At 44.2% G+C, this 27,144-nt stretch overlaps 1 pseudogene; it reads left to right on the top strand.

The window, feature by feature from the left end:
* On the top strand, positions 1-24,546 carry LOC136551997 (probable mediator of RNA polymerase II transcription subunit 26c; annotated as a pseudogene).
* Positions 24,547-27,144: the final 2,598 nt, after the last annotated feature.

Genomic DNA, 27,144 nt, shown 5'->3' with positions numbered 1-27,144 from the left:
ATGTCAGGGCTAGGCCCGCTTCGCCGCTGGAAGCGCTTCTTCTCGGCGTTCGGTCACATCGACGCCGCCATCTAAGCTGCCCACCCGTCCATCTCCCGCGACGAGTTCCGGTCCCCAAGGGGCAGAATCGTTGAGATGCTGTGCGACGCCGAAGATGACGACGAGAGAGCGGAGCAGCTCTGCTTGGCTCTCGACGGCGCGATGGCGGAGTCCCTCGTCACGCTGCTGGAGGTGCCCGTGTCGTCGAGGGCTCTGGCATCCGGCGACCTTGCTAAGTCCGTCTCCACCCTGGGGCAGCACGAGTCAGCCCGGATCCGCAGCCTCACGCGCGACGTTGTGCGCCGCGGGTGGCGGTCAGCCGTTGACAGCGAACTGGACAGCGCCAAAGCAGCTATGGAGGCCCTTAACAACCTGTCTCTGTTAGACACAACAGTGTCTCTGAACTATAGATCGGGATAAACATCTTATTTATGGTTTCTCTAGTTCGTCCTGACGCAGTTGCGCTGTAGCCTCGTAGACGTCGGTGTCGAGGGAGCTCAGCATGATGGGGTCCAGCGTGGTGGAGACGATGCAGAGGCGACGACGGAGTCGATGGAGCTTTCCGTCGCTGGCAGCACTCTTCTTTAGATCGGATTAGTGTTTCTCTGTCAGTGGTTACGGTGGCTCAGGTCAACCTCATAGTTAAAGCCGTGATCTCCACCTATCTTTTATAGTGTTGTGCGATAGAGGCCCACCAATCATATTAGGGTTGGGCACCCCTGATCAGGACGTATATCCAAAGACCATTGGTGGAGATCAACTAACATTCTCCTCCTTGATATCACTATCATCTTTCAATTTCATATCATTTACTTTTGTTCATTCCATTACAGATTAGCGCATAGAGCATGTTTTATCGTCACGGTCAATTACCGATAGATTTAACAGCTACAAAATACCACTCTGTTCTGAAATAGATACTTAATTTTGGGTCTTCTTTTGTCCAGGAATTTTAGGCTTTTTCTTAAACCCATGCTAGCTACATATTCACTGAACACATTGGGTGGTAAGCCTTTTGTAAGCAGATCCGCGAGCATCTTTTTGGTACTTATATGCTCAAGACTTATGACATGATCCCGGACTTTATCTTTTACAACATAATACTTTATGTCAATGTGTTTGGCAGCACCACTTGACTTATTATTGTGAGCATACTGTATTGCCGGATTATTATCGCAGTATAAATTAAGTGGTCTATAGATGTCGTCAACTACCTTCAAACCGGGTATGAACTTCTTTAGCCAGTTCACCTGTCCCGTTGCCTCATAACACGCTACAAACCGTCATACATTGTGGACGATCTAGTGATGGTTTGCTTTGAGCTTTTTCATAAAATAGCTCCCCATGCGAGAGTGAATACATATCTAGACGTGGATTTTCTATCATCTACCGCATAATCAGAATATGAATATCTCACTATATGGAGTGAATCATATCTTCTATACGTCGTCATGAGGCTTTTCATTTCTTGCAAATAACGTAAGACTTTCTTTACTAATTTTTAGTGTTCTATTCTAGGATTGCTCTGGAATCTGTCAAGTAACCTGGTAATAAATGTCAAGCTAGGGCGCGTACATACTTGAGCATATTGCAAGCTTTCGACAGCTGAAGCATATGGAACCACTTTTATTTGATCGATCTCATATTGGTTCCTGGGGCATTGAAAATCCCCATATCTGTCGCCCTTAACTATAGGAGCAGGTGAGGGACTATATTTGTGCATACTAAATTTCTTTAAGATCCTTTCTATGTATGCCTTTTATGATAGTCCTAATACCCCTTTACTTCTATCTCGATGAATCTCGATCCATAGAACAAATGAGGCTTCACCAAGATCTTTCATATCCAATTTTGAGGTCAAAAACTTCTTTATCTTCAGTAGTAGACTGACATCACTACTAGCAAGTAAGATATCGTCCTCATACAGGACAAGGAAGATAAACTTTCCATTCTTAAACTTTGCATAGACACAATTATCCTCTATATTGTCTTTAAACCCAAAATTCCTTATTGTCTGATCAAACTTCAAGTACCACTGTCTTGAAGCTTGTTTTAATTCATAAATAAATTTCTTTAGGCGGCATCCCATTCGTTCTTTTCCTTCCATGACAAAACCTTTTGGTTGTGCCATGTTAATATTTTTCTCTAAGTCCCTGTTGAGAAATGCCGTCTTTACATATATCTGATGTAACTCTAAATTGTAATGTGCCACTAATGCTATTATGATTCTAAAGGAATCCTTACATGAGACTGGAGAAAAGGTCTCATTGTAATCAATCCCTTCTCTTTGCGTAAAACCTTTTACCATAAGTCGTGCTTTATATCTCTCTATATTCCCTTGAGAGTCAAGTTTTATTTTGTAGACCCATTTACAACCTACTGTTTTGGCTCCTTTAGGAATTATCTCTAAATCCCAAACTTTATTGGCATTCATTGATTTTATTTCATCTTCCATGGCCTCAAGCCACTTTGATGAATGATCACTTTTCATGGCTTCTTTAAATGAGGTGGGATCATCTTCCATTTAAAATTCTTCAGTGTTGTATACTTCATAGTTAGTAGGAATAGTTGATTTTCTAACTCTTTGAGACCTTCTAGGGGTCTCTACATTTGGCACATCTTCTGTTTGAGGCTCTTGTTGCTCTCCCTTATGTGTGGTAATAGGTTCTATAGGATCCTGAAGAACAGGTTCATTATCGTCATTTATTGTTGCCACAGGCGGAATAACAACAGGTGTTGGCACCATAGTATCGTGCACTATTGGTGCAGTGACAGCAGGTAGTGAGAAAAATGACTCATGAATCATTGGAGTAGACGTATACACCTGCTTCTCTTTAAGGTCAATTTCTCAAGCTACCATGCTCCCCTCATCATTTCATCCTCTAGGAAGACAGCGTGTCTCGTTTCCACAAACTTTGTACGTCTGCCTAAACAGTAGAAACGAAAACCTTTTGATTTTTCTAGGTAGCTAATGAAATGACAACTTACTATTTTGGGATCTACCTTCCCAATGTTTGGGTTAAATACTTTAGCCTCAGCAGAACTCCCCCCCATACGTAAGTCGTTTAGTGAGGGTACTCTTCCTGTCCACAACTCATACGGTATTTTGGGCACCGACTTACTTGATACTCTATTGAGAATATGAATGACGGTTTTTAACGTCTCCATCCATAGGCTCAACGGTAAGGTGGAGTAACTTATCATACTGCGCACCATATCCATCAGGGTACAATTGCGTCTTTCAGCTACTCCATTCTGCTGAGGTTCGCTCGGTATAGAATATTGGGCTACTATGCTATTTTCCTGTAAGAACCTTGCAAAAGGTCTAGGAACTTGGCCATATGGGGTATGTCGACCGTGGTACTCCCCTCCACAGTCGGACCTGACTATCTTAATCTTTAAATTGTGTTGGTTTTCAACTTCTGTCTTAAATATCTTAAATTTATCCAATGTTTCTGTTCTTTCTTTGATTGGATAAATATAGCCATAATAGGAGTAATCATCTGTGAATATTATGAATGAATCATAACCATCCACACTCTTTATAGGAAAACGGACCACAGACGTCTCTGTGAATAATCTATAAAATTCATGCACTTCGTTTGGCATCTTTCTTAATTTTCTTTATATACTTTTCTTTATGCATTCTCTGCATTGTTCTAAATCTGAGAGCTCCAATGGAGGAAGAATATACTTTTCTTTATGCATTCTCTGCATTATTCTAAATCTGAGAGCTCCAATGGAGGAAGAATATCATTCTTAACTAGTCTTTCTATTCTCTCCCTCGAAATATGGCCTAAACAACAGTGTCATAATTTCGATGACACATTGTGAGCTCTCTTATGCCACAATTTCTAGAGTAACTCTCTGTCACCAGCTGCTTTATCAGCTAGGTAGCATATGTCTTTGAAGAGCCAGTGAACTAAATCTTTATTCTATCGAGGTACTCGGTGACCGTGTCACACTCTGGGATTGAGCCCATAATTACAGTCTCAATCGTATTCTTTATCACATCCAAACATTTTTTATTGGCAGTGACTCACTTTCTATGCTCAAGGTCATAGGATATCTTTTGGGATTCAAAATTCCTCTCTTTAGTTGCCCAAGCAGCATCATCCTCATTTGTCTCCCTCACCGGTGCCATAAGCTCAGTGGAATATGGTGAGGTGACTACATAGTCCACCTTAGACAAGATGAAGGTCAGGTCAAACTTTTTCTTAACTTAAAAAATAACAACAATTGCATGCCTTAATTCCAACGTTGGTCAAAATTAAAACATACAACTGTTCTTGTACACTAATTCTACAACATCGTTGGGCAAAAATAGAATTAATACATAAAATCATTTGAAAGGATCAAGATGCCCAAGAGGGGGGGTGAATTGGACTAATTCTAAATTTCTTTGTAATAATTAAATTCTATGGTTAGCCCAATTAACCCCTTGTGCCTAGAAAATATTTCTAATTGTTCTACCGCACAAAAGACTTGCAACCTAAGTTTCAATCCTACTCTAGCATGGCAATTCTATGAATGTAAAGACAAGAATCAAATTGCTCAAAGTAAATGCTGAAAGTAAATGCTCAAAGTAAATAGAGAAGGAGGAACACGGTGATGTTTTGCCGAGGTATCGGAGAGTCGCCACTCCCCACTAATCCTCATTGGAGCACCCACGCAAGGGTGTAGCTCCCCCTTGATCTGCGTAAGGATCAAGTGCTCCCTATAGGTTGATTCTTCGACACTCTGTCACGGTGAATCACCCACAACCGCTCACAACTTGAGTTGGGTTATCCACAAGCTCTTCAGATGATCACCAAGCTCTCAATCACCACCAAGCCATCTAGGTGATGGCGATCACCAAGAGTAACAAGCATGAACTCTCACTTGACCACGACAAGCCTAATAAGAAGGTGGATGCACACTTTGCTACTCTTGATCTTCACTAATGAGGGCTCTCTTTGGGATTCTCAAATCTTAATCACCTCACTAGGACCTTGCTCTTCTTGGCACTCTCTAAGGTGTTTCTCAGCTATTGGAGTGAGCAAAAGTACCCCCACACACAAGCGGAGGTTGTATTTATAACAATGGCTAAAAAACAAACCGTTATGTGCCTCTACGGGGTGACCGGATGCACCGGTTAGTACACCTCGAACTCCAGTGGTTAAGTGTTGACCGGACGCTGGACAGCGTCCGATCAACATTGACCGGATGCGTCCGGTCACGTTTCCCCTCACTGGAACCTTACTGATGTTGATCGGACTCTGGACCCCCAATGTTCGGTCACTTGCTGAGCAGCGTCCGGTCAGTAACCGGAACCTGATCAGCGTCTGGTCAGCATTGACCGGACGCGTTCGATCAGGATTCTCTCTCTAGGACCTTACTGGAGTCAACTGGACGCTGGCCCTTAGCGTCTGGTGACATGACCTTGCAGCGTCTGGTCACTTTTAGACGCTTTCACCTTGGTCAAATGAACTGACCAGACCCTGAGCCAGCGTCCAGTCACACCGGAGCCAACGTCCGATCAGTATTTGACCCTCCATTCACTTCCAACTCTTGAACATTTGTGAATGAAGTTTGCTCCATTAGATCAAAGGGCTATTGTGGAGCTACCTAGTGCTAGTTTTAACAAGTGTGCACTACACCTAACTCACTAGACTCACCTAGGTCAAGCTACCCATTCATACCCCCCTTAATAGTATGGCCAAAGGAGAAACAAAGTCATAAACTACTCTAAGTGTCTCTCCAACTCCAATCGACACTTAGAACTAGTCCATCCTTAACCTTATCATCCATCCTTTGAAAACCGAAATGATTTCCATCGTAGGGGCATGACAACCATGATTGCCCAATCGATCTCCATTACCGTGACCTAACTCAATTGTTTTTGCAAAACACATATTAGTCACAGTAATCACGTATTATCATTAATCACCGAAACCCAACTAGGGGCCTAGATATAAAATAAGCATGAGTACAAGTAATGAAGCTCATTTGCCTCGAAGTAAAACGTGGAAGCAAAGGCAAATGAGCATAGCACAAGTGATATGACATATAAATGATTCAAAGTAGAGAGCACACATGTCATATATCACAATCACGTAGATATCACTATCACATAAATATAGTAGTAAACATGAATGCATAATGTATCACACACACAAATGCATAATAGTGTATCTCACATATAAAAACTTGAAATATAATAGATAAGCTAATATAATAACTAAGATCCCCCTAGATATAGCTCCCCCTAAGCCTAACATACTCGAACCCTCTCCCCCTTTGATGTCAAACACCAAAACCTAAGGGTCGGTCGGCGAGGCTGCTACAGACAAGCTGGGCGCTGAGGTACGAGGAGCGAGGTGGAACTAGGTACCATCATCATCTGATCCTAAGCTCTAGGCTATCTGACCCTCTGTAGCTGGTAGTTATGCTGAAGTAGTCTAGGTCGGATCAGGAACTTGTGCTGCTGTAGGCTGGGCTAGTATAACTGAAGCAGCTAGCTCTGATGATGCTACTGAGGAGGGGAGCGTCTCTGTCGTCGCTGTGATAGGTGTAGCCATAGAAGGACCTAGAGCATACAAATATGGAGGAGTGGGTTGCCCTATCAACTCACTGAAGGAGGCTCCAAGGCTCCTGGAAACTGAAGTGTCTGGCTCAAGCAGCGACGATGTCTGTGCCGGTGTGAAGCCCGTCTGGAGTGGTGTGAACTGCGGGGCTACCACTAGTGAAGTGAACCACTAGGACACCTACTCTATCGGTGAAGCATACTGTGCTAGTGGCTGTCCCTGACTTTGAAGCCCACTAAGTTGTAATGCTAGAGTTATCGAAGTGGTGGCAGGCTGACCAAGCTAAGGCAAAGCCTATGGCGGTGGGGCTCCAATCACTGTCACTACATACTGCATGAATCTGAGAAGCTACTACTGCATGAGGATCTGCTACTGATGCAAAGCCTGCTGCTGCTGCTGTAGAGCCTGTGTCTACTGCTAAATAACTAGCTGCTATCGCTGGAACTCGTCATGCTGAGTCTGGAACTAAGCAAATGTAGCAGCTGTCTCCTGAGCCTGTCTGGCATGGTCCTACCTCATCCACTTAAGTATAGCAAGAAGAGCAGGGTCTGTCTATAGGGAAGGTGGCGCTGAACTCAAGCTACCGGCCTTAGCATCATGTCATCGTGGAGGCATCTATCAAATGGGCTGGTAGTCATCATCAGAACTATCACTAGGATCGCTAGTGACCAACCCCTCCTGCTGAGCAAGCTCCTCCTCCTTTGTGGCTACAATACCCCTAATAATATCGTCTTGCTGGGCTATAGTCTCTGGCACCTCTATACGATGGCGCGACTGACTAGGTGCATGTGGTGTACTGTGGTGGATCATCTGAGTCAGGTTATAAGCAGGAAACTCTGTCATGGCACCACTGTACTCAGCAATCATCTTAGGTGACCTAACTATAACTGCTCTATGGATAAGGAATGTGGTCTAGTGAGCAAAGGGTAGCTACCTGTGACCTCTGAAGCCCTCAACTATAGTGTCCTCCATCTCTGATAGAAGAAGATCCTAGATATTAAAAACTGTCTGCTGTATCAGAGAGTTGAGAAGCCATAGCCATATTCGAGTCAATCCCTCTCTGTATCCCATCCTTAGAAGTAAAGTCCTTCTCATAATAGCCTCAATCACGTGAGCGGTGGGCGTGAGATCACTAGGGTTCCTCCTCGACCCCTCGCCAAATGGCTCTATGAAATAATGATGAACCAAGTCCGTAGGAGGTACCATACCACCATGAGGGCATCTATGGGGTGTGGTCTATCCATAGCACACCTCATGGAGCCTGACTGGCTGCTCCTGAAGCCTAAGAATCTCCCTGACCCTGGTGCTCATCAGCCGATAGTCTCTGCCACTAAATGCAAAGTGTATGAACCTATGCTAGGGGTCAATCTAGAGAGATACTTAGAACTGACGAACCCAAGATGGAACATATAATCTGGTCCATCCAATCAAATCTGTCAGCCCCGATAGATATGCAAGGTAGGGGCGAATGTGCTTTCCAGCTGCTACAACAATCGACTTGATGTTGCACACCCTCTGTGATCTGAAAACTGCTCCGTTGTTCAGATAGGCATTATAGTAGTCCTCCTGCAGGGGTGTATAGAATCCCTCTGATGCTCTCTCATCCCTCCTGGGTGAAAACCACACCTCAAAGTCCACGAACCTCAGCTGCTGCACTTGCTTGGCCGTGGCGGCCCTTAGGTCAAGATGGGTCACTGGAGGCGGACCTTGTGGTCAAGGCAGTGGACGAGAACCCCTCCTCTGAGTGTCTGCCCTTAGTGTAACTGGGACACGAGTATGACCAGAGCGGCGTAACTGTGGCTGTGGTGCTAGCTCTGTCTCCTTGGCCTACTGAGCCTGCTCACCCTCTTGAGACTGCTATGCTGGCTGTGGCTCCCGAATCTGCTGTGCTGGCTAAGGCTCCTGAGTCTGCTGTGCGGGCTGAGGCTGCTGCTATGGCTCCCCCTAAGGATGAACCTCATCAATGGCAACACGCCGTCCGCCAATCATGAGAGTCCTAGCTGGACCACCATGATGGCGCTCAACTCGCTCAAGTGAAGCCATCGCTTCTGGTGAGAGCTGATCAGCAATCTAGACTCCACTACGAGCACCTCCTCTTTTGGCATGCTCTACAGCCTCAGTAACTACGATGGCTCTCACAGTATCTGCATCTAGATACTTGCGATTCCTTACTACCAACTTCTTGGTCGCCTTGCCTTTTGATTCTATAGGCTGGCAAGGTGGGGGCCTCGGATCCTCATCACCAGGACCACCTTCGACATTCTTCGTATGAGCCATCTGAAGGATCTAAGATGAATCAACTGCCCCTGACAAAGATCAACTGACACTTTTGAGGCTTGGCCTCATTCCGTACTCGCGAGCTTGGCCCCGAGTTAATTGACAACTGCCACTAACACCTCAACGGAACTGGCTCGCTGCATAATGGAATAGATAGGATATACAAATAAATACAATATATCTAATAGATACAAAACCCTAAAAAGCAAGCAATTTAGGTACAAGATTGAAAATGGAGGCTTGCTACCTAGCGAAACCGGCGAAATGGCAAGAAAAGGAACGATGCGCGGGGAACCACCGGGTCGGCAATGAAGCTAGGGTTCAGGCGAAGCACAGGAGGCTCTCTAGTGAGGAAGCAAAGTAGGCACTAGGGTATGGCAGCGACACTAGAGATCCAACGGAGGAGCAACTTCTGTGAATCTTAGTGATAGCTAGGGCAGTGGAGGCGCGGTGGCTCTGCTATGGTGGTGGCTGGTGGCGCTACGGGCAGCATGGCGGTGCTAGGGTAGTTGGGCTGGGGATGCACGAGTGGCGGTGTGGGAGAGAACAGCGTGGTGGCACGTGGTGCAGCAGGGAGGTGCTAGGGCGGCGCTGGTGTGGGCATAGAGAGGTGCGGGAGCGGTGGCACTCGGGAGCGTGGAGCACGGCGTGGGACTACGGCGGTGGTGGAGATCTCGGTGGCTGGGACAGCGAAGTCGACGGATATGGCAGATGAATCCAACGGCTAGGGTTGGGCTATGGATGTAGATGCGGATCAAGAGCCACGACGACACACGATATATAAAGTAATCCCCACGAGACAAAATAGGAAACAGAGAAAGAGATCTGAAACCACACGCAATCTACTGATCGGACGCTCCGATGGCAACGACCGGACGCTGCCACCCAGCGTCTGATCGATTCTAGAGAGGTCCAATTCCTCTAGAATCATGACCAGACGTGTTCGGTGGACATCAACCGGACGTAGCACAGAGTCTGGTCAATACAGCCTTCGTATTCTTCCACATGATCGGACGCTGAAAGCCTTTTGACTAGACGCTGAGACATAGAGTCCGGTCACTCCTTCGCAGCAAGTTCACCTCCTATGAACTAACCGGACGCTGGACTCCAGAGTCTGGTGCAGCGTCCGATCACTCTTTCTTCAGCAAATCTTCAAAGTTCTTCGTGCTGCCTGTTCCCAATCAAGTCCCAACTTGAATAAGATTCAAATAAACACTAATTAGGACTGATGTGTGTGACCTCTCTCAAACCCTCAAGTTTTTCAAAATATTTTGCCTTAGGCTATAATTCTTTTTAAGAAAATAGGCAATAAGAGGGCAATTTGAAGACAAACGACAAAACAACATTCATGTGTATGCAGTGCAAAACTTGTAAGTAAATCTAGTTGCTTGTCAAGTTTGATCCAAGGTTAAGCTTCTTCACACGCTTTTCGGCGGTTATCTTAACCATGTTAGACAAGCCCTATATGCATTACCAAAGATTAAACATGTTGTATTTTACAATGCAATGCAAGGGACAACACAAGCTCATTTTTTAGTGAAGTTACTAAAATCAAGCACATTGAGCTCATTCCGCAATCTACAAAAAGTTGCCTCATCTAGCGGTTTAGTGAAGATATCCGCTAATTGATCCTCGGTCCTTATACCTTCTAGTGATATATCATTTTTAGCAACATGATCTCTAAGTAAGTGATGATGGATATCTATGTGCTTGGTGTGAGAGTGTTGAACCAGATTATTTGCAAGTTTTACCACACTTTCATTGTCGCACAAAAGAGTTACTTTATCTGGAACTACACCATAGTCTAGCAAAGTTTGTTTCATGTAAAGTATTTGTGCACAACAAGCACCCGTGGCAATGTATTCTGCTTTGGCGGTGGACAAAGCCACACTATTTTGTTTCTTGGAGGACCAAGACACAAGTGATCTACTAAGCAAATAGCACCCTCCGGATGTGCTCTTTCTATCAACTTTGCAACCGGCATAGTCCGAATCAGAATAGCCAACTAATTCAAATATAGCTCCTTTGGGATACCAAAGGCCAATGCTTGATGTGTGCTTAAGATACCTAAGGATTCTTTTTATGGTAATTAAATGAGTTTCCTTAGGATTAGCTTAAAATCTAGCACACATACACACACTAAACATGATGCCGGGCCTAGATGCGGTCAAATATAATAAGCTACCAATCATAGAGCGGTAGAGAGTTTGATCAACCGGGTTACCTTCCTCATCTAGGTCGAGATGTCCATTAGTTGGTATTGGTGTCTTGATTGGCTTATATTCATCCATCTTGAATCTCTTGAGAAGATCATTAGTATATTTCTCTTGAGAGATAAAAATCCCTTCTCTCATTTGCTTGACTTGAAAACCAAGAAAGAATGTAAGCTCTCTAATCATTGACATCTCGAACTCCTTCGACATCAATTCACCAAACTCTTTGCATCAATCTTCATTTGATATCCAAAGATGATATCATCAACATATACTTGACAAATGAAGATATGCCAATCAAGCTTCTTGGTGAATAGTGTAGTGTCGACCTTCCAAATGGTGAAGCCCTTCTCAATGAGGAAGTCCTGAAGGCGCTCATACCAAGCTCTTAGGGCTTGCTTAAGCCCATATAATGCCTTGGACAACCTATAAACATGATTATGATATCTAGGGTCTTCAAACCCGGAAGGTTGATCAACATAGACTAGTTCATTAATAAAGCCATTTAAAAATGCACTTTTCACATCTATTTGATAAAGTTTTATTTCATGATGTGATGCATATGCAAGGAGGATACGGATGGCTTCTAATCTTGCAACCAGTGCAAAGGTCTCTCTAAAATCCAAACCTTCAACTTGAGAGAACTCCTTTGCAACTAGTCTTGCCTTGTTCCTTACAACAACACCTAGATCATCTTGTTTGTTTTGGAACACCCACTTTGTTTCAATGACTCTTGCACCTTTTGGCCGCTCTTCAAGAGTCCAAACTTCATTGCGGGTAAAGTTGTTCAACTCTTCATGCATTGCATTAATCCAATCTAGATGTTGAAGAGCTTCTCCTACCTTAGTAGGCTCAAAGCAAGAGACAAAAGAGTGATGAGTAATAAATGAAGCAAGTTTTTGAGATCGAGTCATTACACCCTTTGATGGACTCCCTATGATGAGATCTTGTGGATGATCTTGAAGTAGAGGTGTATTTCTTATATTGACCACTTGAGGGGGAGGTTGTGGAGCATCAACATCTTGTGCTTGTACCACCAATTGTTCATGGGAGACATGAGTATCTTCATTTTCTACTCTTCCATCTTTTTCATCATCTTGTGGCACACTTGATGAAGAAGGTGGATCAATCACTTGTACATCATCTTCATCATCTTTAGGCTTGATGTCTTCAACTGGAATGTTCTTCATAGCCTCCCTTAATGGTTCATCACCTATATCATCAAGATTCTCATGTGCTCCTTGGGAGCCGTTAGATTCATCAAATTCCACATCATATGTTTCTTCAACCAAGCCGGTGGCATGATTAAATACTCTATATACTTTGGACTTTGATGAGTAACTAATAAGAAAACTAATATCATAATGTCTTTAAAACTTCCCTAGGTGTTGCCGCTTCTTGTAGATGTAGCATTTGCAACCAAACACCCTAAAGAAGGAGACGTCCGACTTCTTCCCATTGAGCAACTCATAAGGTGTCTTGCCAAGAAACTTTTGAAGGAATAGGCAGTTTAATGCATAACATGCGGTGTTGATTGCTTCCGCCCATAGAGCTTCAGGGGTGTTGTACTCATCAAGCATTGTTCTTGCAAGAGTGATCAATGTCCAATTCTTCCTCTTAACTACACCATTTTGTTTAGGGGTATATGTTGCGTAGACTTCATATTTGATTCCAACTTCATCACAATAAGCTTCTATGTTTGTGTTGTCAAACTCCTTTCCATTGTTACTTCTTATCTTCTTGAGCTTCACTTCAAATTCATTTTGTGCTCTCTTGGCAAACTTCTTGAAGCATGGTGCAACTTCAGATTTGTCATGAAGGAAGAATACACATGTATACCTTGAATAGTCATCAACAATCACAAGACAATAGAGATTTCCTCCTAAACTCTTGTATGTTGTTGGTCCAAATAAGTCCATATGAAGGAGTTCTAGCACTCTTGCGGTTGACATGAAAGCTTTTGTTGGATGGGTATTTGCAACTTGCTTGCCGGCTTGACATGCACTACAAAGCTTGTCCTTCTCAAACTTTACATCCTTCAACCCTCTCACCAAGTCATTCTTCATAAGCTTCTTGAGTGAGCTCATCCCAACATGAGCAAGTCTTCTATGCCATGGCCACCCAAGTGTTGTTTTGGTGAATAGGCATATCTTCAAGTTTGCATCTTTAGAGGTGAAGTCCACTAGATATAGGTTGTTGTATCTAAATCCTTTGAATATCACATGATCATCATCCTTCTTGGATACAACAACCTCCTTCTCAGTAAACAAGCATTGGAAGCCAAGATCACACAATTGTCCAACAGATAGCAAGTTGAAACTCAATGAAGCAACATATAGCATATTGGAGATAGAATGATCATTTGATATTGCCACTTTGCCCAATTCTTTGACCTTGCCCTTTGAATTATCTCCAAATGTGATTCTTTCTTACCCATCTACTTCTTTATCTAGTGAGGTGAACATACGAGGATCACCAGTCATATGTTGTGTGCAACCACTATTAATAATCTAATGACTTCCACCGATCTTGTAGTTCACCTACACACAAGAGATCAAGCTTTAGGAACCCAAACTTATTGAGGGCCCTTCACCTTCTCAACAAGTGACTTTGCAACCTAAATTTTCTTAGGCCTATTCTTGTTCGGAGAACCTAAGAACATCACTTTCATCTTTCCACTAGAGTCCTTTCTAAGCATGTAGTGAGCATTGAAGGCAAAAGGTCTAGCATGCTTGGGCAAGGGTTGTGGTGGTGGAGTTTGGCACTCATGAGCAAAGTGGCCTTCTTGTCCATACTCAAAACATCTCTTTGGCTTTGGCTTGGACTTATGTTGTTGTTGAGCTTGAGCCTTTTTCTCTTGATTTGCTAAGTACCCAATGCCACTTCTATCCATCTTCATGACGGTGTTTATTAGTAGCTCACTTTGAAGATGCTTGCCTCTAGTGAACTTGCTCAATCCAATCTTAAGATGCTCTTTCTCCAACTTGAGCTTCTTGTTTTCTTCCTTGAGAGCATCATTGTTCTTCTCTTCCTTGAGCTTCTTGTTCTCATTTTTGAGCTTCTCATTCTCAAGAATCAAACCATCATCATGAACAATAGTTTCTAGCACAATAGACTTGGTGGTTTTGAGTTCCTCAAGGTCTTTCTTGAGCTTTTCATTGTTATTTTTGAGCTTGACAAACTCATCATAATCATTGGCTTCAACCACTTGCTTGCCCTTACTACTAGAACTTTGCTTAATGCTCTCAATAATCAAGTCATCACATGATGTAGCTATATCAATCTTAATAACATTGTTAGTAGCATCATGTGGCTCATTGGATAAGAATTCTTGAGCAATAACAAGAGTATCATGATTAACCTTAAGAGTGGTATATTCTTCTCTTAGCTTATTATGGATAGTGATGAGCTCATTATGTGTCCTCTCAAGTTTATCATGTTTATCTTTAAGCTCTTTCTTAGAAGATTTGAGCTCCTTGAGTTTGGATGTTATAGCATCATTTGCTTCTCTAAGCTCAACACTAACCTTTTCGGCTACATCACATTTTGCTAGAAGAGAATCATTTTTAGCTTCTACCTTTTTATTCTTAGTTCTAGTTTTTATAATGATCTTAGTGTATTGTTTTAGCAATCTAGCTAGATCATCATAAGTAGGTGATTCATATTCATCATCATCACTATCGCTATCATAATCACTAGCGTGCTCATCATCATTACTTAGGGGCGGACACAGCGGTGGGGCGGGGGGGGGGGCTCAAGCCCCCCTACCCATATCGCAGTAGTGGAACCCCCTGTGGAGCCCCCATGAATTTTTAGGAAAAGTTCTATAGTGTAGGGCGGCTGAAACTTAAGATCGAACAGCAGTGTTGTTCAGCCCCCCCTAAAATATTTTCTAGGTCCGCCGCTGTCACTACTATCATCATTGTTAGTGTAACACCCTAAAAATTGCCTCTTTTGAAATAGAGTTAAAATGATTTAAGTTAGAATTTTTGTGCACATGAAATATAGGAAATAAATTTTTTTATTAATTTAAAATTCATCATAAGGTAGTAACATGTGTGAGCATACATGCTATTGCATCTTATTTATTGTGATGGATGGTGTTGATCCAAAACTCCAAAGTAAATTGGAATGTTTGTGAAAAGAGTTTGAAAATGGCTTTGAAATAAAAGAAAAGAAAGAAAAGAAAATTAGAGAATAGAAGTATTTCAAAAGTTGTAAAATTTATTTTTTGGAAACTTACCAAAATTTCTCATTTATATTTGAGATGAAAAGTATATTGAAAACATACTTGAATTTGATTTGAAATTGGCTTGGAATTGGAAACTCAAAGTAGAAAAAGGATTTGTATTTGAAAAATGTTCCTTTTCTCATTTTCAGCCCAACCCAGGAACTGGCCCGGCCCTTTTCTCCCTTTCCCTCCTCCACTTAGCCCGCTGGCCTGCTGATCGGCCCAGCCGCACTCCCTCTTCCCTCCCTCACGCGCTTGGCCTGCACTTCCTGGCCCTGGCCCACTGCTCGTGGCCCGCATGCGCCGTTGCCCCACGCGTCTCCCCTCCCTTTCCCTCCTTTTGGCCTCCCGTGCACCAGCCTAGCTAGGCGGCCCGCTTCACACGCGCGTCCGCACGGCCCATCCCACGCTGGCCGCTCTGCTTCAGCCTTCAGCGCCCGCCGCTCTCTCCCTTTCCTCTTGCTGTGATGAGGGACCCACTCGTCAGCCGTCTTCTTCCCTTTCCTTCTTCCCCGCGCCCCTTTCCTTTCTCACTCCCACCGATGGTGCTGCCCCTACGGCAAGTTGTCGGCCTGCCACGCCCACATGGCAAGTGATCGGAATCACCGCGCGCCTCGCTCCCCCTTCCATCTACCGTACCTCGCCTGGCCTATAAAGCCCCGCCTGGCCTATAAAGCCTTGAGCCGGACGCCCTCGTTCTCCCTTTTCCCCACCGCGCTCGAAGTTCACCACCGCCACCATAGCTCCACCGCTCCCGAGTGCTAACCACATTGCCGACGTGTCCCAAGTCACCGCCGTACTCCCCCGTGCCCCATAGGTAACTCCAAATTCATGTTTTGGTTTTGTTTTGCTCGGATTCCGTTCACCCACGTGTCTTTCTCTCTCTCTAGCCACCACCGCCGTTGACGACTCACTTCGGAGCCTCCCCGGACGCCGCGCTCCATTGCAATCGCATCTCGGTAAGCCACTCGTCCTCCCCATGCCCTCTATTCGTCAAATAGCACGCTAGAACGCTGTATTCGTGAGCTCCCGAGCTGCTGGCCATGGCACCGCCGTGGAACCAACGCTCTGGCATCCCCCTCGCCTCGGTAGCGCCCCCTACGTGTTCGCACTCGCCTATCGATCATCCCAATAGGATCGGTTTGCCCAGAGGAGGTCTAGAATGCCGTACCAGTGCCCGCCGCCGAGCTTGGCATGCCACCGGCCATGACGCCGCCATCCTACGTGTCTTCCCTGGCGACCCGCTGCTTCCATCATGCCTGCATCGTTGGATCTGTGCTGGAGGGCCGAGATTGCGTACCCCTTTGGGGTTTATAAACGGTCTACCAGTTGGGCCATGGACCCGGTCCACCCCGCCAAGTCAGCAGCGCCCACACCCACATGGTGCACCACACCAGTCCCTGGCCGCCATGTGTCATCCAGTTAGCAGCCACAGTCAACCGTAGTGAAGCCTTGCACATTTTGCAGATTAGCCCCTAGATTTTCAAGTAATCAACCCGCAGTCCAAATCAGTTCAAATGAATTGTTTTTTAGTCCTATTTTTATTTGTTTAAGACCCTGTAGTTTCCAGAATTAGTGCGCGTAGTCCAAAATACGTTTAAATTCAGAATTTTAATTGTTTAAATTCAAAATTGAGTTCAAATATTTACAAAAATACCACTGAATCTTATTTCATGCGTAACTTTTGCGTTTTAAGTCCGATTTGACCTGTTCAAATTACGTTTGGATTGTATTTACATTATCTACATGTTTATACAACTGTTAGGCATGTTTTCACACTTGGAATTCATGGGTAGATTTAATCTATTATTTAGCTATAGTAAAACTTGTTTAAATCATAACTTATTCATTTTAACTCCGAAATAGTCCGTTCAAGTTGCGTTTGTTTCATAACGATGAGATCTACGCGTTAATTACAGTGTTTACTATATTACTATTTCATAAAAATTATGGTTTAAATCATATCTTGATTAATGATTATGCAACTGGGTTTTATACATAAAATATAATTTGTTTTACTTTTGTTTTATAATTTGAATCTAAAATTGACTTAAATCAATCCACATTGTTTATAAAATATCTTTTGTATATGAATTCATATGGTTAACATAAATGAAGCCTATAGCTTTCTTTTCCACGTATTAAGCAAATCACTCGGTAGCTATAACTTTTCAACTGTAGCTTCGATTAGCGTGCCTCTCGTGACTGTGTGATCGTAGCGATACGTAGAATTGTGTTTTAATCTCTTTTACTTATTTTTCTATGATTGGTGTACTATTCTGATATAGATGTAATTGTATGCTATGCATGTATGTGTATGGATGTTTGTGTGGTGTTCTACGATTACGTCCAGTCGGTGAGATACACGTGGTGATCCAGAAGAAGAAGGACATCGAAGAATAAAGCTTACTGAAGGATCGGTGTGTAAGGCAAGTATAGCATGGGACTATCCTTGTTACCTATTCACATTTAATCACTTAATTCATATTGCATGTGTCTACCTTGATGCTATTAAGGATATCCTAGATATTTGATATCTTGTACCTTGAAACCATTGGGATATTGCATTGGGTAGTTTTTGCTAGTGCTTATTCAAAACCATGATCTTGTAACTTAACTAATGGTATATGCAATAAACATTAAAACATGACTTTTTAGCAACATGGACACAGGGGGCTGAAGTGTTTAGCTACTTTTCTAAATACTTCAGATTTCTCTCCCTAAGGACTTATCTGTAAGCGATCATCTGGGACTTACAGTATAGCTATGAGGGCTATATGGCTCTGGTTTTAGCTCAGTACGAGGACCTTTTCTAGCTTGTTAGTGGTTACCTTTAAGGTGCATGAGGGTATGTTTCCTTTTCTGCTAGGTTGTGTGTACCATGCTGCGATGCCCATGCGTGCCACTTCTAGAGATGGGCCACATGCGCCTAGCGACCCTAACTTGTTAGACGAACCTTTGAAAGGCTTCATAGTGAACCCTATCGACCTTCCTTGGTAGTGGGTCAAGAGGCTGATCACCTCAGGTGAAAGGGTAAATCACGACTCACAGTGAAAGTGTACAAACTCTGCAGAGTATAAAACTATTATAACAGCCGTGCTCACGGTCACGAGCGACCTTGGACCCTTATGGAATAGAGATGATCACTAATGGATAATGGTACTAATGATCAACTATTTATGCTATACATTATCATGTTTACCTGATCATGTGTTTATGGGAATGATAAATTCTTTGCCACTCAATTGCTTAAAAAGATGACTTATTAAAGCTAATCGCAGTAAACCAGTGTCAGCCCTTTTTAAGCCTCATGAACCCCATGATATAATTGTTAAGTACGACATGTACTTACGCTTGCTTTATTTTTCTATACTTGGATAAAAATCCCGAATGGGTACTAGATTGCTGGTTTGGAGGAGTTAGGCTTGTGGTCAACCAGTTAGTCGTCCCTGTGGATTTGGAGTCTTCGCCAGAAGATCAGAGTCAACTTTTTGCTGTCTATACTTTGAGGTTATTTTCCTTTTATTAATACGTTATGTAATAAGTATTGTCTTTTGATATTACCCTTATTTGTGGCTATATGTGAGATTTGACTTTCTAGGCTCACATATAGTGTGTATCTAGTTTTGTCTTTAAAACTAGGTGCTACAGTTATATACCTTGCGGTCACCCTTGGCCATAAGACATAGGTGTGTAGAGGATGATGGTGGTGGTGGTGATGAAGATGATGAAGAGTTGATAACAATTGCGGCCACCTTCTCGTTGTCACTATAATCATCGGATGAGGCACTAGATGAATCAATGTCTGTGAGCCAATCACCGACAATGTATGCCTTTCCACTCTTCTTCTTCTTGTGGAAGTCCCTCTTCTTGCCATCTCTCTTCTTGTATGGCTTGTTCTTCTTCTTCTCTTCTTTTTCTTCTTCATTACTTGAGTCATCTTTCGTGCCCTTGTATTTGTTCTTGAACTTATCTTTTTTGGGCTTAGTGCATTGGTGTGCTAGATGACCAAGTTCTCCATAATTGAAGCAATCCATCTCGAAAATTGGCTTCCTTCTAGAGCTAGTGAAGAACTTCTTCTTCTTGCCATCAAACTTGATGCCACTCTTGTTGAGCTTCTTTAGCATCTTGGCGGTCTTCTTCACCATGAGAGCAAGACTTTCATCATCAACTTCATCATCACTTGAGCTCTCATACTCAAGTCTTGCTTTGCCCTTCTCTTGGCTAGCTTTGAATGCTAAGTCCTTATCTTTCTTCTTGATAGAGGATGAGCCATCTTGTGGTGTGATGTGCATGTACATCTCATGAGCATTGATCTTCCCTAAGATTTATGTCGGTGTAGCAGTGGAGAGATCACCTTGGTGTAGCACGGTCATAATATGCCTATATTTGTCAATGGGGAGGACACTCAAGATCTTTCTTACAACATTGGATGGTTGCATTTGAGTAAGTCCAAGCCCATTGACTTCCTCTACAAGAATATTCAAACGTGAATACATTTCATTAGCACATTCTTTAGGAAGCATTTCAAAAGAGTTGAGCTTTTTAATAACAAGATGATAGCGTTCCTCACGCTCACTCTTAGTTCCCTCATGGAGCGCACAAACGTCCGACTATAGTTCATGGGCATCTTTGTGGTTCCTCACCCAATTGAACACATCTTTGCAAAGGCCTCTAAAGATAATGTTTCGAGCCTTTGCATTCCACTTCTTGTAATTCACCTCATTGCCTTATAGGTGAGTAGCATCTCAAGGTTTTGGGAAGCCTTGTGAGGTGGCTCTAAGAATACCAACATCTAGAGCTTCTAGATACGCCTCCATGCGAATTTTCCAATAAGGAAAATCATCTCCCTCAAAGATAGGAGGAGGTCCATCCCCGTGAGACATCTTGCTCTAGGCGGTTAAGCCTAAATACGTGAGCATAAGGCTCTGATACCAATTGAAAGGATCAAGATGCCCAAGAGGGGGGGGGGGTGAATTGGGCTAATTCTAAATTTCTTTACAATAATTAAATCCTATGGTTAATCCAATTAACCCCTTGTGCCTAGAAAGTGTTTCTAATTGTTCTACCACACAAAAGACTTGCAACCTAAGTTCCAATCCTACTCTAGCATGGCAATTCTATGGATGTAAAGACAAGAATCAAATTGCTCAAAGTAAATGCTCAAAGTAAATAGAGAAGGCAGAACACGGCGATGTTTTGCCGAGGTATCGGAGAGTCGCCACTCCCCACTAGTCCTTGTTAGAGCACCCACGCAAGGGTGTAGCTCCCCCTTGATCCGTGCAAGGATCAAGTGCTCTCTATGGGTTGATTCTTTGACACTCAGTCATGGTGAATCACCCACAACCGCTCACAACTTGAGTTAGGTCATCTACAAGCTCTCTAGATAATCACCAAGCCATCTAGGTGATGGCGATCACCAAGAGTAACAAGCACAAACTCTCACTTGACCATGACAAGCCTAATGAGAAGGTGGATGCACACTTTGCTACTCTTGATCTTCACTAATGAGGGCTCTCTTTGGGATTCTCAAATCTCAATCACCTCACTAGGACCTTGCTCTTCTTGGCATTCTCTAAGGTGTTTCTCAGCTGTTGGAATAAGCAAAAGTACCCCCACACATGAGCAGAGGTTGTATTTATAACACCGACTGAAAAACGAATTGTTATGTGCCTCTACGGGGTGACCGGACCCTCCGGTTATGTTGACCAGACGTACCAGTCAGTACACCCCAAACTCCAGTGGTTAAGTGTTGACCGGACGCTGGACAATGTCCAATTAGCACTGATCAGACGTGTCCGGTCATGTTTTCCCCTCACAGAAACCTTACTGATGTTGACCGGACTCTGGACCCCTAGCGTTCGATCACTTGCTGAGCAGCGTCCGGTCAGTAACCGGAACCTGATTAGCGTCCGGTCAGCATTGACCGAACACGTCCGATCAGGATTCTCCCTCTCTGGGACCTTACTGGAGTCGACTGGACATTGGCCCTCAGCATCCGGTGACATGACCTCGCAGTGTCCGGTCACTTTCAGATGCTTTCACCTTGGTCAAATGAACTGACCGGACCCTGAGCCAGCATCCGATCACACCGGAGCCAGCGTCCGGTTAGTATTTGACCCTCCATTCACTTCCAACTCTCGAACATTTGTGAATGAAGTTTGGTCCATTAGATCAAAGGGCTATTGTGGAGCTACCTAGTGCTAGTTTTAATAAGTGTGCACCACACCTAACTCACTAGACTTACCTAGGTCAAGCTACATGTTCATACCCCCTTTAATAGTATGGCCAAAGGAGAAACAAAGTCCTAAACTACTCTAAGTGTCTCTCCAACTCCAATCGACACTTAAAACTAGTCCATCCTTAACCTTGTCATCCATCCTTTGAAAACTAAAATGATTTTCATCGTTGGGGCATGACAACCATGATTGCTCAATCGATCTCCATTACCGTGACCGAACTCAATTGTTTCTGCAAAATACACGTTAGTCACAGTAATCATGTACTGTCATTAATCACCGAAACCCAACTAGGGGCCTAGATGCTTTCATCATTAAAATTTACAACTATTTTTATACACTAATTCTACATCACCGTTGGATAGAAATAGAATTAATGCATAAAATCATTAAAATTTACAACTGTTCTTATACACTAATTCTACATCACCGTTGGGCATAAATAGAATTAATACATAAAATCATTAAGATTTACAATATTGTTATTAACAATGTTGGTCAGAAAATAACAACATCATAATCATGTCAAAATATCTTTTACTCCAATTAAATATCATGTTGGTTCAAAATAACTGGAGAATAAATAATTTCTTTAGCAGCGGAAACATGAAAAAATTCATTATCTATTTTTTAGAAGCATTAAACTTTTCTCAATTATTCTCTAAAAAATTATCCTATTATTTTAACAGAGATATTTAAAGTAGACAAATATCATCAAAATCTGCTTATGAAAATTAAATAAACTCAGTACTTTATTTACTGTTCATTGTGGCCCGGCCTATAGCTACAGTACCGGCCCGGCCTGCCACAGCAACCCACGCACACACGCTGCCCACACCCAGGCTGCAACCTAGGCCTAGGCCGACAAAGCGGCCTCCCGCTCGTGCCCACCTAGGCCTGATTCTGGCCCGGTTAATCTGTGCTGTTCGTTCTGATCGGACGGTCGCGCGTGCGGATAGGGAGAACAAAACCTCACCCGCAGCCAGCCTATCTCCCAAAACCCTAGTATCTTTCACTCTGCTCCCCTTCCACTCTCTCTTGTCGAGCGGCGACAACGACGGCGGCCACGGTGGCCGTCGACGCCGGTGAGGAAGACTGCCACCGAACCAAGTCCGGCTCCCCTTCCTCCTCTTCCTTTCTCTTTCTTAGCCCTGCGAGCGATAGAGCATAGCCAAGCTAGCGAAATGGTGGAGCAGGCAGCCATGGTGCTGTCGTCGGCCCCCTCGCCGGCGTGCGTGCTCCCCAGTGGGTGAGCGCGCTGCCATTGAGCAGCCTGGCCGCAGTGCCCCCTTGGCCGAGCCCAGGCAAAACAGCTCCCCCGACTCGGCCTTCTTCACCCGCGCCGGTGAAGGGTCAGCTCGATGCACAGCGAGGTAGGTGCCTTTCCTCTTCTTCCCCATCCCCTTCTTTTGAATTTGGATTCTTCTTCTCTTATCCAAACCGGTGTTGGGGATTGCGGTTTAGATCTAGGGTTAGGGTTTGGAATCCGACCCACTGTTCTTCTTCCCTAAAGGTTTTTCATAGGTTTAGGGTTTGGCTTTGATTCTCTTCTAGGCCTAATCCCTCTTCTTTTATTCTTTGCTTCACCTAATTAGGGTTAGGGTTAGGGAACCCCTTCTGTCTGCTCATACCTGAAAGGATCTAATTCATTCTTTCCTTTTCTAATCATTTCTAGTCCCTTCTCCTCTTCCCCTTCTCTTTTGGATCTTATTTCTTTTCTTTTTAGAGTTGAATCGATTTGGGTTTGGGGTTAGGGTTAGGGTTTGACTCGAAGTGTCAAGACCCCTTTCTATTCTCTTCTCAAATTCGAACACCGATGTTCTTTTCTTGCCATGCGTCGGAGAAGATGGTGGTGCGGCACCTTTCTCCCAGCTCGGTGGTGGTGGTGACCGGTAGTCAGTGACGCCTGCCACCCTCCCGGTCTCTTTTCTATTTTCTTTTACCCAGTTAGGGTTAGGGTTTCAATTCGAAATGGATCGAATCCTTATTCTTTCTTTGATTACTTTTTAATGCTTTACCCCATACTAGATCTACACACTGGCAACCTTAGCTCTGGTACCATTGTTAGACACAATAGTGCCTCTAAACCATAGATTAGGGTAAGCATCTTACTTAGAGTTCCTCTAGTTCGCCCTGGCACAGCTGTGCTATAGTCTTGTGGACGCTGGTGTCGAGGGAGCTCAACACGGTGGAGTCCAGCATGGTGGAGATGATGTAGAGGCAACAACGGAGTTGATGGAGCTTCCTATCACTGGCAGCACTCTTCTTTAGATCAGATTAGTGTTTCTCTATCAGTGGTTATGGTGGCTTAGGTCAACCTCATAGTTAGAGTCGTGATCCCCACCTATCTTTTATAGTGCTGTGCAATAGGAGCCCACCAATCATATTAGGGTTGGGCGCCCCCAATCAGGGCGCAGATCCAACAGCCCAATAGGTCGTTGGGCCTATTGGTGGATATCAACTAACAATCTCGTCTGATGCCGCCTGAGAAAGAGAGACTTGCCTTCGTCATCAACACCAATGTGCACGTCGCCAACGGCAAAGATGAGACGCGAATCAAAGACACACCTAACAAATTTCCATCCAAGAGGACTCCTATCACCACCAGCAAAGACGAGACGCAAACCAAAGACACGCCGGCCAAATTTCCATCCAAGAGGACTGTCGTCACCACTGACAAAGATGACACGCAAATCAAAGACACATCGGCCAAATTTCCATCCAAGAGGACTCCCGTCGCTGGCAGCAGTTGTAGTGAATTTGACAAGATGTTGGCTACTAGGTGTAAGCTCCGAGTGGGCTACTAGGAGGCCGAGAATGCCAAGAGCCAGCGCAAGATCCATGTCATCAAGGACCCCAAGATGTTAGAATAGCCAAAGTAGATGAAAATGCATCCCATCCCACCATGAGAGAGTATCCAAGAAAGATGTGGGAGCCTAACCACCATGAGATGTTTTCTGATGCCTTACTTCATGGTTTAGAATTCTATAGCGGTTCAGAATTTGCTGTCCACTACTACCGTCGTGTAATGTGATGTGATGATTACTATATTGGACATGTAATGAGATTGAATTGTTTATTATGTTATTGATGAAATTGTTGATCAAGTGATGTCTCCTACAACTAAAAAGAATAAAGTGTGGACATTTTTTGGTGCGACATTTGTTTTGGTTCATCCGTCTGCCCATGCCTGCGATCCCACAACATCTCCTTGATTGAATATTGCTTGCCATGTGATAGAGGAATCATGGCAAAATAGGAAGTAGAAAATTATTGTGCTATCCATATACACATTGCATGTTTGCATGCACCAGCATACATGGCAACGAGCAAAAGGAAAGAGAATTAACACAAAAGGAAAGAGAATTAAGATAAAGGAACCTCTTTGCATTTCTGAGAACCTTGCCAAATCTGTCTACATTTAATTACTTTCCCTCTTTGCATTTGCAAAAGGGATAGCTTTTTCCTCCTTTCATTTAGTTTCACGCTCATGTGTTTCATCGCCATCACTTGCTGTTTCTTACGTGAACCATAGTTGATGGCATCAGTCTTCTATGGCTCAGCCTCCCAATCCCAAGAGAAGGTCCCTACCTCTCCCTGACTGGAGATCTGGCCTACTAGAGGATCTCCTTGAGTCCATTAGGCAGCGTCTCACATTAGGCCATGACATGATGTCCTGTTGACCTGCTTGCTCCCCATGGCACACCGCTGTCCCATTCGCAACCTTCGGGCCGCTCTTGCTGCTCCTATTTGACCCTGACTCGGACCGCGTTGGCTTCTACTATGTCCTAGAGAAGAAGGTCTTGTCCAAGAGGCTGCTTGATGTGCATGGCAAGGTGGCGTGTGGCTCCTCGTGTGGGTGGCTGGCACTCATGGATGAGGTGGCATCCGTGATGCTGCTGAATCCATTCGCCGCTGCCTGTGCCCCCCACGTTGAGCTCCCACTAGCAGGCAAACACATCGTGGTGGCATCCTCTTTGGAACGTGTGTCTAGGGTCCACGGCCGGTGGGTCCTCCATCCCACCAACGGCTACAGGAACGTGGATGCCGCAAGCAGAGCCAGCAAGCTAGAAGACATGAGGGACATGTTCTTCCATGAGGTCATGCTCTCGGCCCCGCCTAACGCCGCTGGCTAGGAGTGTGTGGCCATGGCCATGCTTGGGTGCTCCACGGAGGTCACGTTCTATCGGGTTGGAGTCGACAGCGCATGGACGCTGCTCGATACCAAACTAGAGTTCTCCTTGGGGTCCATCGTCCACTACCAAGACTAGTTCTTGGCGATCAACTACACTAGTCCATCGTCCGTCTACAGTAGCAACGCCACTGGTGCTACTCCAACTACGACGCTGCTGCCATTGCTGTCGCCACCTACAGGGCTCTACCACCGTAGCTACCTAGAATCAAACGGTGAGCTACACATTGTGGGTGCTGAAAGCATCTAGGCCCCTAGTTGGGTTTCAGAGATTAATGACAATACATGATTACTATGACTAACGTATGTTTTGTAGAGGCAAATTAAGTTAGGTCACGGTAATAGAGATCGATTGGGCTATCATGATGGTCATGCCCCTACAATGGAAATCATTTTAGTTTTCAAAGGATGGATGACAAGGTTAAGGATGGACTAGTTCTAAGTGTCGTTTAGTGTTGAGGAGACACTTAGAGTAGTTTAGGACTTTGTTTTTCCTTTGGCCGTACTATTCAGGGAGGTATGGATGGGTAGCTTGACCTAGGTGAGTCTAGTGAGTTAGGTGTGGTGCACACTTGCTAAATCTAGCACTAGGTAGCTCTTAAAAAGCCCTTAGATCCATTGGAGCAAACTTTATTCATGTATGATCGAGAGTTGGAAGTGAATAGAGGGTCAAATGCTGACTAGATGCTGGTTCTAGAGTGACCGAACGCTGGCGCAGAGTCTGGTTAGTTCATTTGATCAAGGTGAAATCGTCTGGTGCGACCAGACGCTGAGAGATGAAGTGACCGGACGCTGAGTCCCAGTGTCCGGTCGACTCTAGTAAGGTTCTAGAGAGGGAAAATCATGACCAAACACGTCCGGTCAGTGCTGACCAGACGATGTCTAGTGTCCGGTCACAACTCAAACACTCGAGATTAGGGAGAACTGACCGGAGCGTCTGGTCAACATGACCGGAGCATTCGGTCACCCCGCAGAGGCACATAACGGTTCATTTTCCAACCAAGGTTATAAATACTTTCTCCATTCGTGTGAGGGGGTAGTTTTGCTCATTCCAACAACTGAGAAACACCTTTGAGAGTGCCAAGAAGAGCAAGGTCCTAGTGAGGTGATTAAGATTTAAGAATCCCAAAGAGCGCCTTCATTAGTGAAAGCAAGAGTAGCAAAGTGTGCATCCACCCTTCTCATTAGGCTTGTTGTGGTCAAGTGTGAGTTTGTACTTGTTACTCTTGGTGATCATCATCACCTAGATGGCTTGATGGTGACTGAGAGCTTGGTGATCATCCGGCGGAGCTTGTGGATGACCCAACTCAAGTTGTGAGCGGTTGTGGGTGATTCACCATGATGGAGTGTCAAAGAATTAACCCATAGAGAGCACTTGATCCTTGTG

Source organism: Miscanthus floridulus, chromosome 4 (genome assembly GCF_019320115.1).
Source record: "Miscanthus floridulus cultivar M001 chromosome 4, ASM1932011v1, whole genome shotgun sequence".
NCBI classification, from domain to species: Eukaryota; Viridiplantae; Streptophyta; class Magnoliopsida; order Poales; family Poaceae; genus Miscanthus; species Miscanthus floridulus.
The sequence above is the reverse complement of the archived record's forward strand: the minus strand, read 5'-3'. Positions and strand labels throughout refer to the sequence as shown.